At 40.1% G+C, this 18260-nt stretch overlaps 1 protein-coding gene across 2 annotated transcripts in view; it reads left to right on the top strand.

The window, feature by feature from the left end:
• SNTG1 (syntrophin gamma 1) overlaps positions 1-18260 on the top strand; it is a 1000749-nt gene that overhangs the window by 255617 nt on the left and 726872 nt on the right. For both annotated transcript variants that reach the window (XM_033934198.1, XM_033934202.1), the window contains exon 2: positions 14283-14386. The gene's annotated coding sequence lies outside the window, so the exon portion shown is untranslated. The remainder of the gene's footprint in view (positions 1-14282; positions 14387-18260) is intronic.

Below are 18260 nucleotides of genomic sequence, written 5' to 3'. Positions count from 1 at the left end.
ATTAGCATTTGGTGCGCTCTAAGAAACACTAGCGTGTCTTAGTAAAAGGACCCCTAAATGCTCCGACGCTGCTCTGACACTCATAGAATTCATTTGAGCGTCTTAGCAGTGTCAGAGCATTTAGTGCTCTGGGTCATGGCAGAAACCTCTACCATAGCTTAATAAAAGGAGAGGGGTGTTAAATATCTCAAAAGCAAATTACATCACTTTTCCACCTAATCACCCTATTTTGCCTGCCTGCCTAGTCACATGACATTCTATGACACACCCTCTTACCACTTCTCCCGCCCCAACCATTTCCCATGAAAATAAGAAAGTGTGGAAACTTTTTGAAGAACAATCTGGCATGCCTTCAATCATATTCCTTCTACCCTTTATGATGTTCTTGTTGTGGAATAATTTTTGTATCAGTCTCTCAATTAGTTGCCACTTGTTCATGACAGTGCAGTCAAGCATCTTGTCCTTTAAGATCTTCCAGGCATTCTTGATAGAATTCATGTTTGCACTGTTTCTTGGCCAGTCCAGAAGTTTCACTTGTCTTTGAGCCAAGAAGTTCTTAATTGTGTTAGCGGTATGGCAATGGGCCTTGTTTTGTTCAAAGATTACCTCTTTCTTTGAGATTTTCACCAGACCAAGCTTCTATTTGGGGAAGTAACCATGTTTTGAGAACTTTCTGATACTGGTCCTGCCTCATGCAACCAGCTAAGGCCTTTCATGCTAATTGCTCCCATCACAGAAAGTGGTTGTTTGGCTGTCTGAACTACACAGTCTTTGTGGAACTCTTTTCCAGGGCATCTCGCACAAGTTGAGCAGGATTATCATTGTGCTCTTATTGGAAAAGTAACCTATACTAATACTATAATGACACAACATGATTTCTCTATGACTTGAGCAGCTGAAATGCATAATAAAAGTTTTAAAATTAAGTATTTCTTCAAAAAGAAGTAGTCCTGAAGCTGTGAAAAGATTTTAAAATTAATTTTCATAAAATTACCTTGGCCCAGTCTTATGCAGTCCAGGATGAATATTTATTGATCAACAATAAACTTTTCTTCTTCATAGCTTCTATGAGCAACAGCTTTCTCAAGGGACAACATGCCTTCATACCTGCTTTAAAAAGGTGACAACAAACTGTTCTCACTGCATGTTCACTCCAGTCCTGCTGCAAGCACTGCAAATTCACTTTCCTGTTCTGCAGACACATATTGAGCAATATCCAGTTATCCCTGACTCTGGATAAGGGCTTGTAACAAAAGGCAGATATTCTTCTTGGTGACAAAGTTTCACTTCTTGCCAACTATTTTTGACACACATTCACAAACTGTGGTGAGATGTTTAGCTTCCAAGCAATTTATTTCTACAGAAAGGTTGTTTCCTCCAAAAGAACATGAATCTAACCCTTCTTCTTTGGACTGAAACCACAGTTCTTACCCATTATTATATTTCCACGTTCAAATGTTTATATTATACAGCACAAACACTTGCTATTGACTAGGAAAAGGTTTGTTAAATACTTTGAGCTCCTTTTATCAAGCCACACTAGCGGGGTTAACATGCATGACTTTTTATCACACGCCAACCCCCGCACTGGCCAAAAACTACCACCTGCTTGATAAAAGGAGTCATTTGTATATAATAAATACTGAGAATACCCAAAAATGTGGTTTTTAAGTTTGTACTATTCAACAGTTTGTACTATTCAACAGTATATAATAATTTGCTGCAGTTGTCCGTATGCGCTGAAATATAATCGAGCTGGCCAGGACAGTTAATGAAAAGTCTTGCATCTCAACCATCATTTTGAAGCTGCATACCCTTTCCCAGCGTAGTCACTCCATGCTATAAGCATCAGTTAAACACAACAGTTTAGTTTATAGCAATCTCTTCTAATAATCCCCTCTATGCGCCATACAGTGTACAACACTACCCGTAACACCATTTTCTCCATTGTAGCGCCATCATTGTGGATTTCCCTCCCAATCAATTTAAGGCAAGAACACTGTGTTTCTAAATTCAAATCAGGCCTCAAATCTTTCCTGTTTTAAGATGGACATGATTTGAGGTTGAGGGGTGGTAGATTCAAGAGCAATGTTAGGAAATTCCACTTTACGGAGAGGATGGTGGATGCCTGGAATGCTTTCCCGAGAGAGGTGGTGGAGAGGAAAACGGTGACTGAGTTCAAAGAAGCGTGGTATGAACACAGAAGATCTAGAATCAGAAAATAATATTAAATATTGAACTAAGGCCAGTACTTTTGGTTGAGGATGGGCTGGGGAGGGCTTAAATGGCGGGAGGATATAGATGGGCTGGAGTGAGCTTTGACAGAGACTTTGGCAGTTGGAACCCAGGCACAGTACCTGGTAGAGAAATAGCTAAGAAGAAAATAGCTAAGAAGAAAAAAATTTAAATTGAATCAGGTTGGGCTGACTGGATGGACCATTCAAATATTTATCTGCCGTCATCTACTATGTTACTATGCTGGAAATATCTAAAGTATTTCCTTATTCTGTGATTCATTCTCGCCAGGCATTTCACAGCCTCATCTTTTATCTTTTTCCTCAAGTATCCTTCCCACCCTTTTGCTTTGTTCGTTTCCCCATCCTTGGAATTGTATGATGTATCCTTTCACCATAATTCCTTTTGTCACCCATTGATACCTATCAGTGAGTTATTATTGCAACTCCTCCCCCTTTTTGTTTTATTATTTTTACTATATTATTATGCTTCAAATATTTGCACAAATGTTTCATTTTATGTACACCGCCTAGGTTTACAGGCAGTATATCAAATATATTAAACTTGAAACTTAAACTAGAAAGCTCTCAGAATTGCCAAAATCCATAATAATTTGTTCAGCACTGTGTAGTGGACACAGAAGAGTATGCATGTTGATCATGTAGGTACAAAAATATCACTCCAAAACAAAAGCGCCACACAAGCCAAGAAAGCTAGCTTATTACTTAAGCGAAAAAAAAGCCTCAGACAAATGGAGAAGTGTACCCATACTCTTCCACCAAAGCATCATAGGTAAAAAACTTTTGCACTTTAGCACCTGCTAACTTTAAACTTTTTTTGCCTATGATGCTTTGGTGGAAGAGTATGGGTACACCTCTCCGTTTGTCTGAGGCTTTTTTTTTTTCATGATCAACTATTATTCCCTCCATTTCTCCCTGTTTTTTGTGATCATGTAGGAATACATAAATCATTGCTCCCTCTAAGCTGAACAGGAGTCCTCCATTTGCATTGCTACCAGTAGGGGGGGGGGGTGTTGCTTTAATAATGTGTTTTCAATTGGTAGAGACATGCAGGTTCTCTGCAGAGATTGCCTATTCCTCACTATTGAAAATGTAATAGTGAAAAGCACCCCCCGTTGGCAGGACTGTAAGTGGAGGACTTCCATTCTGCTTAGAGGGAACAGTGGCATACATGCATATATATGACTGCAACATTTTATGAAAAGTCTTTTCTACATACAAATGTTGCTTTACAAGTACAAAACTTTTGTACAATATATCCTGTTAAGGTTATTTGCACACTCTAACAATAGTATGGGTTATCTCCATAGCGACTGGCTTCCTTTATGTATTACAGCACATGAATTAATTCAATGAGTATTCAAAATAGTCTATTTTGTGTACTAGATAATTAAAGCTGTTCATTATTGTTGATAACCTACATTTGGAGCTCCAATCTTGGTGGACCCCTGAAGCAGGAGTTTTTCACTGAAGCACAGCCTATGTCGGGTCCAAGAATAAATTTCTACTTATTTCCTGAATCAAGATGGTCCTTGGGGGTTTCTTTTTGTTCCATTTGGAAGCAACATGTTTGGCAACATCCTCCCTCTTTGTTTTCAAGCCCATCCCCCAATGATCCAAGACTCCTTTACTGGTCCCCCTCCCTCTAGATATCTCTTTCACTCTCCTTCCCCCACAGAACCTTCCCATAAGCCTACTGGATTTATCTCCATTTTTGGTGGTCCAGCAAGAGATTGTTAAAAACATAAGAACATAAAAACATAAAAATTGCCATACTGGGACACTCCGAAGGTTCATCAAATCCAGTATCCCGTTTCCAACAGTGGCCAACCCAGGTCCCAAATAGCTTGCTAGATCCCAAGTAGTAAAACAGATTTGATGCTGCTTATCCTAGGAATAAGCAGTTGATTTTCCCAAAGCCATCTCAATAATGGCCTATGGATGTCTCTTTTAGAAAATTATCCAAACCTTTTTTTAAACCCTGCTACGCTAACTGATTTTACCATATTCTCTGGCAACAAATTCCAGAGTTTAATTATACGTTGTGTTAAGAAATAGTTTCTCATGTTGATTTAAATCTACTATTTTAGTAGCTTCATTACATGTTCTCTAGTCCTAGTCTTTTTGGAAAGAGTAAACAATTGATTCACATCTACCCTTTTCACTCCACTCAGTATTTTATAGACCTCTATCTTATCCCTCCCGAGCCATCTCTTCTCTAAGCTGAAGAGCCCTAGCCATTTTAGTCTTTCCTCATAAGGAAGTTATCCCATCCCTTTTAACATTTTTGTCACCCTTCTATATACCTTTTCTAATTCCACTGTATCTTTTTGGCGATACAGCGATCAGATTTGCACACATTATTTGAGATGAGGCCATACCTTAGAGCACAGGTGTCAAAGTCAGTTCTCGAGGGCCACAATCCAGTCAGGTTTTCAGGATTTCCCCAATGAATATGTATTGAAAGCAGTGCATGCAAATAGATCTCATGCATATTCATTGGGGAAATCCTGACAACCCGACTGGATTCCGGCCCTCAAGGAGGGACTTTGACATCCCTGCCTTAGAGTGATACAAGGGCATTATAACATTTCCATCTTTGTTTTCCATTCCATTTCTGATTCCTAACATTCCATTTGCTTTCTTAGCCGCCGCCACACATTAAGCTGACAGTTTCAATGTATCCTCAACGATAATACCTAGATCTCTTTCCTGGGCGGTGACTCCTAATGTGGAACCCTGCATCATGTAGCTATACTTCGGGTTCCTCTTTCCCACATGCATCACTTTGCATTTGCTCACATTAAACGTCATCTGCCATTTTGACACACAGTCTTCCAGTCTCACACGGTCCTCTTGCAATTTTTCACAATCCAATTGTGATTTAACAACTTTGCTACTTTAGCTAGATTGTGAGCCTTTGGGACAGATAGGGTAGTTTTTCTCAAGTACCTAATTTCATTTTAGCTTGATACATTGTAAACCGCTTAGATCAGTAAAATGCAGGAGCGGTATATCAAACTTAAACATAAACATAAACATTGGAACAACATTGTGTCATCAGCAAATTTAATTATCTCACTAGGTATTCCCATCTCTAGATCATTGATAAATATATTACAAAGCAGCAGTCCCATCACAGATCCATGAGGAACCCCCCACTATTTAACCTTCTCTATTGAGAATATTGACCAATTAAACCTACTCTCTCTTTTCTGTCTTTCAACCAGTTCTTAATCCATAATAGGATATTATCTCCTATCCTATGATTTTCTAATTTCCTCAGAATTCTTTCATGAGGTACTTTGTCAAATGCCTTTTGAAAATCCAAATACACAATATCAACCAGCAGGAGTGTTGCCCATTTACTCCTGCCACATGAGAACTGGTGGGGAGTAGTGGGGTCCACATAGAGAAGGAAGTTCAGAAGGGGAGGCTTGGATCACATGGGGTAGGGGGGGGCCACAAGAAGGAGGCCAGACCTTTATTTTTATTTCATTTAGAAATATACAATTCAAGTATAATCTTTGTAAAGAAATTTAGAAACAAAGTACACAGAAACATAAAACATACTCAGAAATAAACAGAATATTTTTATTATATATTGCCACCTGTAATGAGACATGAGGGAGGGACCAAAATAAAATGGAAAGCCCCCCAAACAACATATAAAATGACAGAAAATGAACATTTTTGGGCTGCCCAAATATTTCTGTGGTGTATGATCTCTTCCATATATTCATTACTAAGAATGTGTATGAGATATTTTTTTAACAGTTTATATTTCACTATGTTCATTTGTTTCTAGCTAATTTCTAACATTGATTTAATTTGGTTTTATTAATGTTATGGGTACAGCAACGAACATTTTAAGAACATTAAAACTTTCTGGCAAGCATCAGTAGCACACTTACTAACAACAATGTAAGATACCAAAAAAGGGGTGAGCACTTCACAGCTCTTTACCCAGTACCACCCTGGCCTAGAACCCCTAAGCCAGGCAGTCCTGTCTTGGTTTCCATGGGTTGTTTGTGCCAATCTGGTACCTTGGAACACTATTATCTCTGCTACTAATGCCTTCCAGAAAGTTTCAAGCAAATATCATAAACATTGGATAGGAAATCCCCCAGTCAAGAAACCATTAGCCACCTTACCCAGGTCAGAGATGTCCTGAGGATTTACAGCTGCTCTCTGGCACACTAGGTTTTATTTATTTATTTTTTTAACTTTATTTAAAGCAACTCAAAACAAAATACAACCCGCAAGATGGTGTCGAGAACGGTCACCTGAACGAGTTGCGCTGCTTACCTGGTCTAAACCAGCATCTGTGGTGACTCTCCCCATGTTTTAATAGGGGGAAGAGGAAGGAAGCCTTTCGCCCTAACCCTCCAGCGACTGGAGCCTCTCAGCGGTTGGTGCAGACGTTGATACAGAGCGCGTTTGCTCGCTCGGGTGAAGAATCCCGTTCCACTTCGGGGGAGAGCTAAGATTTCTCAGGCAGTCTCAGCGAAGTACCGAGCCAGGCATCATTGAGCCCGGAGCTAAGGTCAATTCCTCCCCCACCCGGAAGTTAACTGAAGCAGGGGGTAGAGGGAATCCTGCCACCTAGAGAAGGAAGGTTGGATCCCACTATGAGAGGGACGCCTGCACTAGACTCTTTGGAAGAAAGAGCAGGTGAACAAGGTCAACGAACTCCCTGCACCACAGGAGAAGAGGTGAGAGATGCTTCAGGAGGGAGAGCTGTTATTTTTGGGGAGTTGAAAAAGCCTGAAAAGATTGATATGGAAGTGGTCTAACAGGCCATATCAGTCATGGACTCCAACTTGAAATTAAGTCTTTCTACTTTGAAAGGGGATTATGGCACTGTCTTTTCTAAGACTGAGCAACAAGGGGCAACATTAACTAATTTAAAGGAAAAACTGGAGAAGCAAGAAGAGGAGATAGGACAAATGAAAAGAGTGGAATTGGAAAGGATTAAAGAGAACTCCTATATTTCATGTAAAATTGAGAATTTTGAGAACCAACTATGGAAAAATAACTTAAGAATTTTTTTTTTTTTTTTTTTTTTACTTTCCAAAATGTCCTATAAGCTCACCAGTAGAGATGGCAAGAAAATGCTTTTGGGAGACCTTAGTCATTCCAGTGGAAAATTTACCTCCAATTGTGACAGCTTATTACTTGAACATTAAACGGCCAAAAGGGGGAGTCTACTCCTATTGAAAAGCCATCAGATCAAAATGTGGACATGGACTTGTCAACTTATCTAGAAAGTTCCCTTGAGGTTGTTACAGATAGAACCATTTTGTTGCTTACATTAGCCTTGGAGAGTGACAGGGAATTTATTCTATGTTTGTATTTATGTCATATTAATGACAAGTTTTTGGGCTCTAATGTGCAAATTTTTCCTGATTTAGCCCCAGAAACCCAGAGACGTAGAAAATAATTATTGGCTTTAAAACCAAGAGTTCTCGATCTAGGGGCTACATTTCTTGTTAAATTTCCAGCAAAATGCTATGTATTATTTCAAAATAAGAATTTTTTTTTATTTTTTGAGCACAGCTTTCAGAATTTATTGGTTCTAAAGAAGGTTTGGTAACCATGACTAATGAGGTATGACCTTCTATCTGGCTATGGGATAGGATATCTGATGTTGTTACTCTAATATAATTTAAAAGTTGATTTGAAGTTTATTTCCTCTCTTGATCTCATTTATTGTGGGCTAAATAAGAGCAAATATTACTCATTTATATTTTGGTTTTCTTTTGTTAATGTTAAATGACTTCATCTCTGATCTGTATCAAGTTATGATTGTCATACTTGCGTAATATAGAAAATTCAATAAAGAAAAAAACCAAAAACAAAATACAACCCAATGGCAAAAGACAGCTATATGATAACAGAATCAACAAAATAATACAAACTCCAGCCTCCTGGATTCTGCAGGTAGCCAGCACATTCTACAGATAGACAAAGGAAACTACGGTGAACACTAACATCAAGTTGCACATTTTGTGCCTTATAACAAATACACCCAAACTTAAAAAAACACTCTGGCCCCAAAAGGCAGCCAATTCAATCTGGCATAAAAAGGACTGACATGATCATATTTCTTAAGACCAAAAATCAAACAGCATTCTGAACTAAACGAAGTCTTAATAAAGTCTTTCTTGGTAACCCCAAATAAACAATATTACAATAATCCAAGGTAGACAATACAGTAGACTGGACCAACAACCTGAAGGACTCCATATCAAAATACTTCTTAATGGTTCTTACTGGTTCTCCGATTATAAGATAAGAATTAATAGAGGTACTGCATTAGTTTAGCTTGACACATTTTTTGAATAACAAGGTTTTTATTTCCCTTCAGAGGGTTTTGTAATTAGGTATTGTTATCAGTAAGTTGGAGAGGTGGTGGTCAAGTCTTGATGTCTGAGTCACTAGTAGGCCATCATGTATCTTCTTGCACAGTGTGCTTTGGATAGGGGGTGGGGTGAAGGGTGAGTAAATGGAGTCTGAGTTCTTGGCTTTGTTGAGTTGTTGCAGATGAGGCAATTGTTCAGGTAGGTGGGGCAGCTCCATTTAAGGCTTTCAACAGTAGACAGTAGAATGAGATTCGAGCTTGCAATGGGAGCCAATGTGAGAATATGTATGCAGTGGAGAAGTGGTTATATCTGCTTAGTGAGTAGATCAGTCTGAGGGCTGTGTTTTGGATGGTCTGTAATTGTTTAATCATGCCTGTGGGGCATGGTAGGTAAAAAACATTGCAATAATCTAGAAGTCCCAGGACTAGAGATTGGACCAGGTGTTGAAACTGTTTCCTGTCAAAGAATTTTCGAATTTGCCGCAGGTTGCGCATAAATGCAAAGGTTTTTGGATGGTTTTGTTGATTTGAAGTTGCATATAACCCTACAAACAAATCACACACACTCCCTCCAACCTTAAACATCCTACCTATACCCATTAATGTACTCCTGCTATAACTCCCCCCTACCCGCCCCTACACTCCCACATGCACATAAAACTTGGAATATATCTAAAGTCATGCCTCTGTATACTTCCACTATTTCTCTAGTCTTTGTTTTCCCAACAATTGTAGTTCTTCCCCAAACTTCCTGTGTCAGTCTGTTTAGGTCAGTCTTTGTAAGTTCTGTTTGCTAGTTCCTGTTGGTTTTGATGTTTTTAATGATTATTTGTCTTCCTGTTTTTGCTCTTTTTTATGTAAGCTGCTTTGAATTTTTGATAAGGTGGGATAACAAAATTTTAATAAATTTAGAAAGTGAATATGAATAAAGAACACCACATGCAATAAAGTCTTTCCTCAATATTTTTTAATAAGAGGCTAAATAATGCCTGCTTATTCAGTCTATCCTATAAAGGCCTGATATCACTAATACATTAGCATTATTTTTTACATTTGACAAGCAGATATTCACTGTTGCCCTGTGCTTCTTAAAGTATGGAACTTTACACCAGACACTGTGTAAGCGGTGAATTCTCCAACAGCCTTATCAATGACCATTACTTGTTTAAATGTGTGTACTCCTTGCTACTAAATATGTAATCAGTTCCACTTTCATTCTAATTAGGAGTCTTTGAAGAGGAACATTTATAATAAAAAGTGATAAAAGGAAAGAGAGACTATTATTAAAAGCACCACAACAAAACCCACTTGTACCCATCATGTTTGCAGTGTACTGTAGATTTTCAGAAGCACTAAAACTGAGAATTGTGATGGAAACCGGAAAATATCTGGGTTAATTAAAGAACACAATAGGGTTCATGTAACATTTATTATATTCTAGTAAGCAGACATTTTGCTTATAAGTTATGAGGGGCATAATAAAAAAAAAGTCTAAGTCCCCTTTTGGCCTAAAGCCTTAAACGTTGAAAGTAGAAGCAGGGATAATGTCCATAATAATAAAAAAACTTTCCAAAAGGAGGGTTTTTTTTTTATAATGGCCTGCCTCTACATTCAGCTGTTTAAACGCCCAGACCACCACTACGTCTAAACTTATACCCTATAATCAACCAAAAAAAAGCCTAAGCCCCAAACGTCCAAAACAAGAGCTTTTAGGCGAAGGAGGAGCCAGTCCATCGCCTAAATGATGGATTCTGTAACCGGTGTCTGTCAAAAACAACACCGGTTAGAGAATCCACCCTCCCACCCGACATCAGAGCAAGAGGGAGCCCAAGCCCTCTTGCCCCACGGCACCCTGACTCCCCGATTACATTTGGGGCAGAAGGGAGCCCAAGCCCTCCTGCCCCGGGGACCCCTGAACTCCCCGACGACATTGGGGCAGGAGGGAGCCCAAGTCCTCCTGTCCCGCGACCCCCCCTGATTACGATCGGACCAGGAGGGAGCCCAAGCCCTCCTGCCCAGGCGGACCCCCTACCCCCCACCCCCCACTACAATACGGGCAGGAGGGATCCCAGGCCCTCCTGCCCTCGACACAACCCCCCCAACAACCGCCCCCCCCGAACTCCCGATCGGCCCCCCTGCTGACACATGACCCCCCACCGACCCCATGACCCCCCTTCCCCGTACCTCAAAACGTTGGCTGGACGGACGGGTGCCAAGCCCGCCCGTCCAGCATGCCAGCCAGCTCCAGAATGGGGCCAGATTGGCCCAGGCGGCTGAAACCCCGCCCACAGGTGGGGCCTGAGGCGCCTGGGTCAACCAGAATAGGCACCGGAGCTTTAGGCTCCTCCTGTGGGTGGGGCCTTAAGCACATGGACCCAACCCAGCTCATGTGCTTAAGACCCCGCCCACAGGAGGAGCCTAAGGCTCCCGGGCCTATTCTGGTTGGCCCAGGTGCCTCAGGCCCCACCTGTGGGAGGGGTTTCAGCTGCCTGGGCCAATCCGGCCCCATTATGGAGCTGGCTGGCCTTCCGGATGGGTGGGCTTGGCACCCGTCCATCCGGCCAACATTTTGAGGTACGGGGAAGGGGGGTGGGTGTGGGGGGTCGTGGGGTCAGCGGGGGGTCACGGGTCAGCGGGGGGTGACCGGGGGTTCGGTCATTGGGGGGGGGGTTGTGTCAAAGGCAGGAGGGCCTGGGATCCTTCCTGCCCATATTGTAGTGGGGGTGGGGGTAGGGGGTCCGCCTGGGCAGGAGGGGTTGGGCTCCCTCCTGCCCGATCTTATAGGGACTGGGGGAGAGAGGCCAGGAGGGCTTGGGCTCCCTCCTGGCCCGAACATAATGGGGGGGGCCGCGGGGCAGTTGGGCTTGGGCTCCCTCCTGCCCCGATGTTGTCGGGGAGTTCGGGAGTGCCCTGGGCAGGAGGGCTTGGGCTCCCTCCTGCCCCGAACCTAATTGGGGAGTCGGGGTGCCGCCGGGGCAAGAGGGCTTGGCCTCCTACTTGCCCTGATCATTGTCGGGGGGGGGGGGAGGGAAGGGTGGATCGCGGCAAGAGAGATGAGCCATCTCTCCTGCCATGATCATTGCTGTAGAGGGATACGCAGTTTGCTGGGGCCGCTGAGCTGATCGCAGCAGCCACGATCAGCTCAGCGGCCCCTTTTTCGGCACTTATACCTGTTTTGACTTGGTTTAAGTCAAACCGTATAAGTGCCGACTAGGCAACCTGTCAAATGTTTTGGTTATACCTGCTGCACCCCTAGGTCTAGGTTGGCCCACCTCTCGCCCACCGCCTGCCCTTTCCCCTCCTCTAAAAACGCCTCTTTTTTCTCTGTGCTTTTAGAGGCAGGGGAAAGGCCTAAGCTGGTTTTAGATACGTCTAAAACCAGCTTTGATTATGGGTACTTGGACAATCAGGCTTTTTTATCGTCCAAGTAGACATTTAGGCCACTTTTTAGACATTTTTTTCTTTTGATTATGAGCCCCATTCTGTAAATATCCTGTAAGTGGTCTTTGGTGCACATTTATCAGCCGACTCAGTTTACTGTCTAAGGATAAGTCATGTCTTGTCATGTCTCTTTGACCATGGTTAAACTTTCGAGTTTGCGTAAGGTGATGTTTTCTGTGCAAGGCCCTACATGTTGGAATTAGCTTGCTTTGGAGCTCAGGCAAGCCTCCATGGTGTTATAGTTTAGAAAAGAATCTTAAAACTGTCTTGTTTTTGTGCACCTTTCCAAATTCCAAAGCAGTAAGTGATGTGCTAACAGTCTTTTCTCAGTCAAGCAAGAGCAGGGCGAGATAGGTTTTAGCTTTTGTTTTTTTGACATTTAATTTTCCTTTATTGTTTTATGTAACAAGATCAGTACTCCACATAGAATTGCAGGTTATGTAAAATATAAATGTTTAAATAAATAAATAAATAAAAGTTACACATGCAACTCTAACATTTAGTTACAGACATTTACACCAGACACTGTGTAAGCGGCTGCAGCTAAATGCTGGCATGTGTGGCCCTATTTCTAGTATCCCATAACAGCAATTATGTATATAATTGCCGATACAGAATTTGTGTTTAATGTGCAGCATCCCAGTGACTAATTTTTGTGACCTGTAGAGAATTATTTCCTTTGCGTGTAGTTTGGCTTGTGATATCTGCTACTGCATAAGCGCAGTAATAGATTTTTACGTTATTTTAACAATTATCATGACCTAAACCACACATTGAAGGTATTTGGTGTTAGGGACTGGTAACTTGGTGGGATACGGGCAGAAAATATTAGACAGTGTCATACCTGCCCAAGCCCCTCTCTTGTCAACCCCCATCCATGCCATTACATGCTATACAATTTGTGTGCTAAGATTATAAAATATTGACTAAGGCCCAGATTCTCTATAGGTTGCTGGTATTGGTGACTGCCTTTAAAACGGCCACCATTTACTTGTCAATCACGTGATGGCGCCCTATAGAGAATCGCAACTCCGTGAAAGATAGGCACTGAAAATGTAGCACAAAAAAAAAAAAAATGGGGAGACCCAATGATCCATAGTGAATACAATCCTCCGATGAAAACAAAGACAAAAAACTCTGGATACAGATGTTCTGGAGATAATTTATTATATACTGACATATAAAAACATGAAAATTCAATGAAAAAAGTACAATGGTAAAAATCCAACCGGACCCTACATGGTCTGTGTTTCGGCAAACAAGCCTTCCTCAGGGGGTTGGGTTGAGAACTTTTCAGCGACCTATCATAGGTATTTTATAATCTACACATGCAATATGCATGCTAAACATAAATTTGGATTTAAGATTATAGAATGAGGATGGTAAAAGTCTAACATACTTTCCCCCCTAAATGTTATTAAATCAAGTTATGAGAATGTACTTTGAAAAGATAGTTATGTTGAAAATACGCTTCAAAGCCAAGCTGTGTCTTCAGGATCCACTAGTAACTTGATTTGATTGCCTTTTAGTTAACAATAAAGCTGGTCAAGAACTGAATTTCAATACTCTTTAAGGACTATTTCATGTGACTATCTTCAAGCACAACTTTCACAAAATTACAGCTTGTGAAATCATGCCTAGTTCAATCAGTCACTGTTATTCCCACTCTCTTCCTCTGCTCCTCCTTCCCAATCTCCCTATGACGATGTTTTACTTTCTTTGATATGCTGGGAATGAGTGTATTCTGTCCTATTATTAATGAAGTTCTTTTCAAATTCCAATTTAGTTTTTAGTCTGTACCCTGCTAAGAGCTACGCATTAGTCCTACACAGTATAGCAAATTTTTAATAAACTAAAAACTATGGGGAAATTTCACATCAGGCAAACCCAGAAAAAGATTGCTAAAGCCAAATAACAATTTATAATTCAAGTAATCACTTTTAAAAAGGTTTGAACCAGAGCAATTTGGTTTCCTCCTCTGACAATAATAAGTAGCAAACTGTTTTGTTTTGTTTTTTTTTCTCAAAAAGAAAAACACTGGGCAATTACTGCATTATAATGTGTGTGAATATACTGAAGCTCATTATCTTTGAACATAATATCTTGAGGCATTTCAATAAAAATATTTGCATAGAGTTAAAATTCTTCCACAAAGAAATATTTTCATACTGGCTTTGCTTAGAGTGGTTTCTAATTTGTTTTTTTTGGTTGTTTTTTTATAGGTCTGGGCTCATGAAATACCTTCTTTTATATACAGAGTCTGCAACCTTCAGGAAAGTGAGCAACTGGCAGAATGAACAACTCAGAGATGGACTAAAGGGAAGAGGTAAAGCAGCTTCAAGTTTCTTTCTTACAATATTTTCTCAGGCAAAAGCTTTCATTGAAAACAGATTACCGTAAGCTTTGTTAGCTTGAATTACAAATTGAGGTTTGCCAGAACATTTCTTGATCTGCTTTGTAAAGCCTGAAACCGGTCAATACCTCACAACTGAGCAAGTGTGTGGCCAATTAATTAGATAGTATTATGGAGGCAATTCTATAACAGAGCATCAACATTTAGGCACTGTGCGTGGGGGAGAGGGGGGAATTCTATTTATGTCGACAACAAATTTGTGCTGAAAAAATCTGTGCACTGTTCTATAAACCACATGATCATCACTGATCATTCCATATACACCTGCTCATCGTTTTCGATCTTTGATGGACAATAGACTTGTTATTCCTCATCCACTAGAAATTCAGCCTTTTATGCAGTTGCACCTGCTCTTCAAAATTCTTTGCCGCAACATCTTCAGTTGGAGCAATCGTACCCTCTTTTCTGTTGCTGCACTGAAAATTTACCTGTGTGAAAAGGTTATTTCTTTAAGCTGATTTTGTGAGCGATGAGAACTCATGAAGATACACAGGCCCATATTCTATAAACGGCGCCTTAAGTTAGGCAATGGTAGGTGCTCTACTGGCACCTAACTTAAGTGGCAAAACCATTTAAAAATGAGACCAAAATAGTTCAAAAACAAAAAAGTAGGCACTTAGAGGCACCTATAATACCAGCGCTTTGATTGTTTTTACGGGATGCCTTAAAACGCCTAAGGTTGAAGTAGGCGTGGCTAACACTAGAAACGACCTTGGGTGTCCTAAGGCGCCTCCGTAGACGTGATTCATGTAAAACATAAGTGCTGGAAATGTAGGCCTTGAAAACCTTGACCTATATTTCAGGCATCTATGTTTAAAGTAGTTGCAATTCTACAAATGGTGCTGTTGCGTGCTTGACACGCTATCGGTGGCCATTTTTTTGGCAGCCACCAATATCAGCATCGTTTGTAGAATCTGGCCCACAGTGTTGGAGTGCCAGCATGTGGATGGAGTATCTATGAATGGATGGTTCTTTCCTTTTATTAATGAGTTCCATTTTTCTTTTTTTTATATAATATTGGTTTTTATTGTACATTATTAGTACAGATTAGCTAGTTAACTGATTAAGTTGTATGCACAAATCCAGAATATGCACAGATTTGTGTGTTCAATTTTAGTCGCAGCATATAGAATCTGGGGACATATTTATACAGATAGTGAGTCTATTCCATAAGAACAGTTACATATACAAGTCTTCTTATAGGATACTAGTGTAAACCCACATAAACATGCCAAAACGTTGGCAAACCCATTTACAACAAGTCAACAGCTCATGTAAAATATTTGCATCTATAGTTGATGTTTGCATGTATAACTTCAACAGTATTCTGTAAGTAGCCTGCATAAATATTGGCTCTACCTCCATCCGTTTCCCTCCCCTGTGAATGCTCCCTTTTAGAATTGCACCCTATGGCATTTTAGTGCATAATTATAGACTAGTACTTAGATATGCTACAGCCATTTCCATGTGCAAGTGTACACTTACCCATATGGATGGCTGTACTCTATAAATTTAGGCATGCCAAAGGTGCTTAAACGTAGCTGACCCATTCTAGAATGAGGGGTATAGATAAACGGCTCAGTTTGCGTGGGTCATTAGTTAATTAACATATCACAGATTACCTCATAGGCTTCAAAAGGGTTACTTAATCACATTAAAGTAGGGATATGTAAGGAAAAAATAATTCAGTTCATGTTTGGGTTATTGTAGGACTCATCCCCTGATTTTCAGACATTATTTTGGGTTGTTTCAAATGTGTTTTAACTCAAAATGATAAATGCGCTAAAATGTTTTAATGCATGCTAATCAGCCTAATGTACAATAATTTGTAGGTTAACTTGAGTTACATCGATTTAGTGCACGCTAACTGGCAAATTTTATAAAGTGCGCCTAAAGGTAGATGTCTATATTGGTGCGCCTAGCCTTTATAGGCGCCTAATTTAATTGGTTAATAGGCTTAATTGGCACCAGTAATTGGTACTTAATAGTAATTGGCACTTAATCGGATAACTGGATTTAATTGAATGTTAGGCACCTAACTGAAAAAAAACCCACACACTATAAAGTAGGTGCCTAATCCCGAGTGCGTACTTCAAAGTGGGCATGGTTAAGGGGGTGGATGGTGGGCATATTTTTGAGTTAGGTACCATTTTTGGACTTAGACGCTATTGTACGCCTAACTTAGATGCACACATTTAGACCAAGAAAACCCTGGCATAAATACAGTGCGTCTAAAGTCAGCACACCTAGCGACACATAACGTCATTTAGGAGGCACTAAGCATGGATCTATACAGTGCAGCTAATGTATAGAATTGCACTTAGTGCTGCACTAGTTGGCACCAATTTTGTAGGTGACCTATATAGAATTGGCCGCTAAATGTTTGAGGGTATACTAATGAACTAAGTTCAATCTTACAGATAAATATCCCTAAAGTATAGCCTATAGATGTGTCTGAAGACCAGCTGGCAACATATATTTCATTCTCTTTCCAGAGGCGTGGGTTTGAAATTCAGCCAGTGAGCATGATAATCAGCTCTATCAAGATACATTTGTACATACAGAACAACTTGAGGAGTTTCATCATTTAACCACTTATCCCCCCTCCCCCCTTTTACAAAACTGTAATGCTTTTTTTTAGCGCTGACTGCAGTGATAACAGCTCTGACGCTAATAGGAATTCTGTGCTATGGTTTTGTAAAAGGGTTGGGGGGGAGGTTAATAAATGGTTAAAGAATCATTGGTAACATTTTGGAAAGATCACAGTATAACTCTTCAAACCTACTCTTTGCAGGACCTATCTTTTTACAGTTCATCCTCAATTTTAACCTGAAATTTTATTTTTGTCTTATTTTCTGAAATAGGACTCTATCAGAAAAAATGCAAAATGGAAGATTTCTTTAATGTTCCATTGTATTTGGAAAAAAGAAATAAATAGTTATTATAAATCAATGCAGAAGTAAGCTAGCTGACCTTTAGATAATTTGTCATTTGAAAATGTCTCTTTTTTGCATTTTTGGTAGGGAGAAAACACATAGATTATCTTCCTGAGCACAGAGAATTAACATTATCAGACCTCCAATGTATGATGAAACCTTAATGTCAGATTCACTGTGCCACTTCTGCTACTGCTGTGCTCTGTATGGCTTTTACTCGGCAGGTACATACATCTTTGCCCTACATGCTATTATTGAATAGATGGAAGTGAAGGTAAGCATACTGGAAAATTGTCTTGCAAATTTTAGCAATCAAATACCTATATACAATTGTTATGTTGGAAATTAGATTCTCACTGACAGACTAAAAGCTTGAATTTGAAAACAGTTTCCTGGCTGTTCGCAAGCTAGTTCAGAGAAAGTGGTAAAATCAAATGAAAGGTTGAGGTGGAATTGTAGAACACATGAACTATTTGGGACTGATAAAAACTCATTCAGGTAAAGGTGGGGCCATGTGTATTATTTAAAGGATTTTAAATGTACAGGTTTTTAAATTTAGATATGATGGGGTGCTGAAAAGTTCTCAGCCCAAGCAAGAAGAGAATGATATGGATATGGTTCAATCAATGATCTGCAACAATATCAAAACATAGAATTTTGTTTCTGCAAATTGGCACTTAACAAAATAAGATAGCACTCTTTTCAGCTACAGTGGCAAAATAATGCTCAGAATTTAGGAAGGTGGTTGCTTGGGCTGAGAACTTTTCAGTACCCCCTCGTACGTAAAAGAGGCACAGAAATTATGCAAAACATTCATTGTTATGGAAGCTGCAAGTAAAATGGAATATTTG

This window comes from Geotrypetes seraphini, chromosome 2 (assembly GCF_902459505.1).
Source record: "Geotrypetes seraphini chromosome 2, aGeoSer1.1, whole genome shotgun sequence".
Lineage (NCBI taxonomy): Eukaryota > Metazoa > Chordata > Amphibia > Gymnophiona > Dermophiidae > Geotrypetes > Geotrypetes seraphini.
This window is presented reverse-complemented; position numbering and strand designations above follow the sequence as displayed.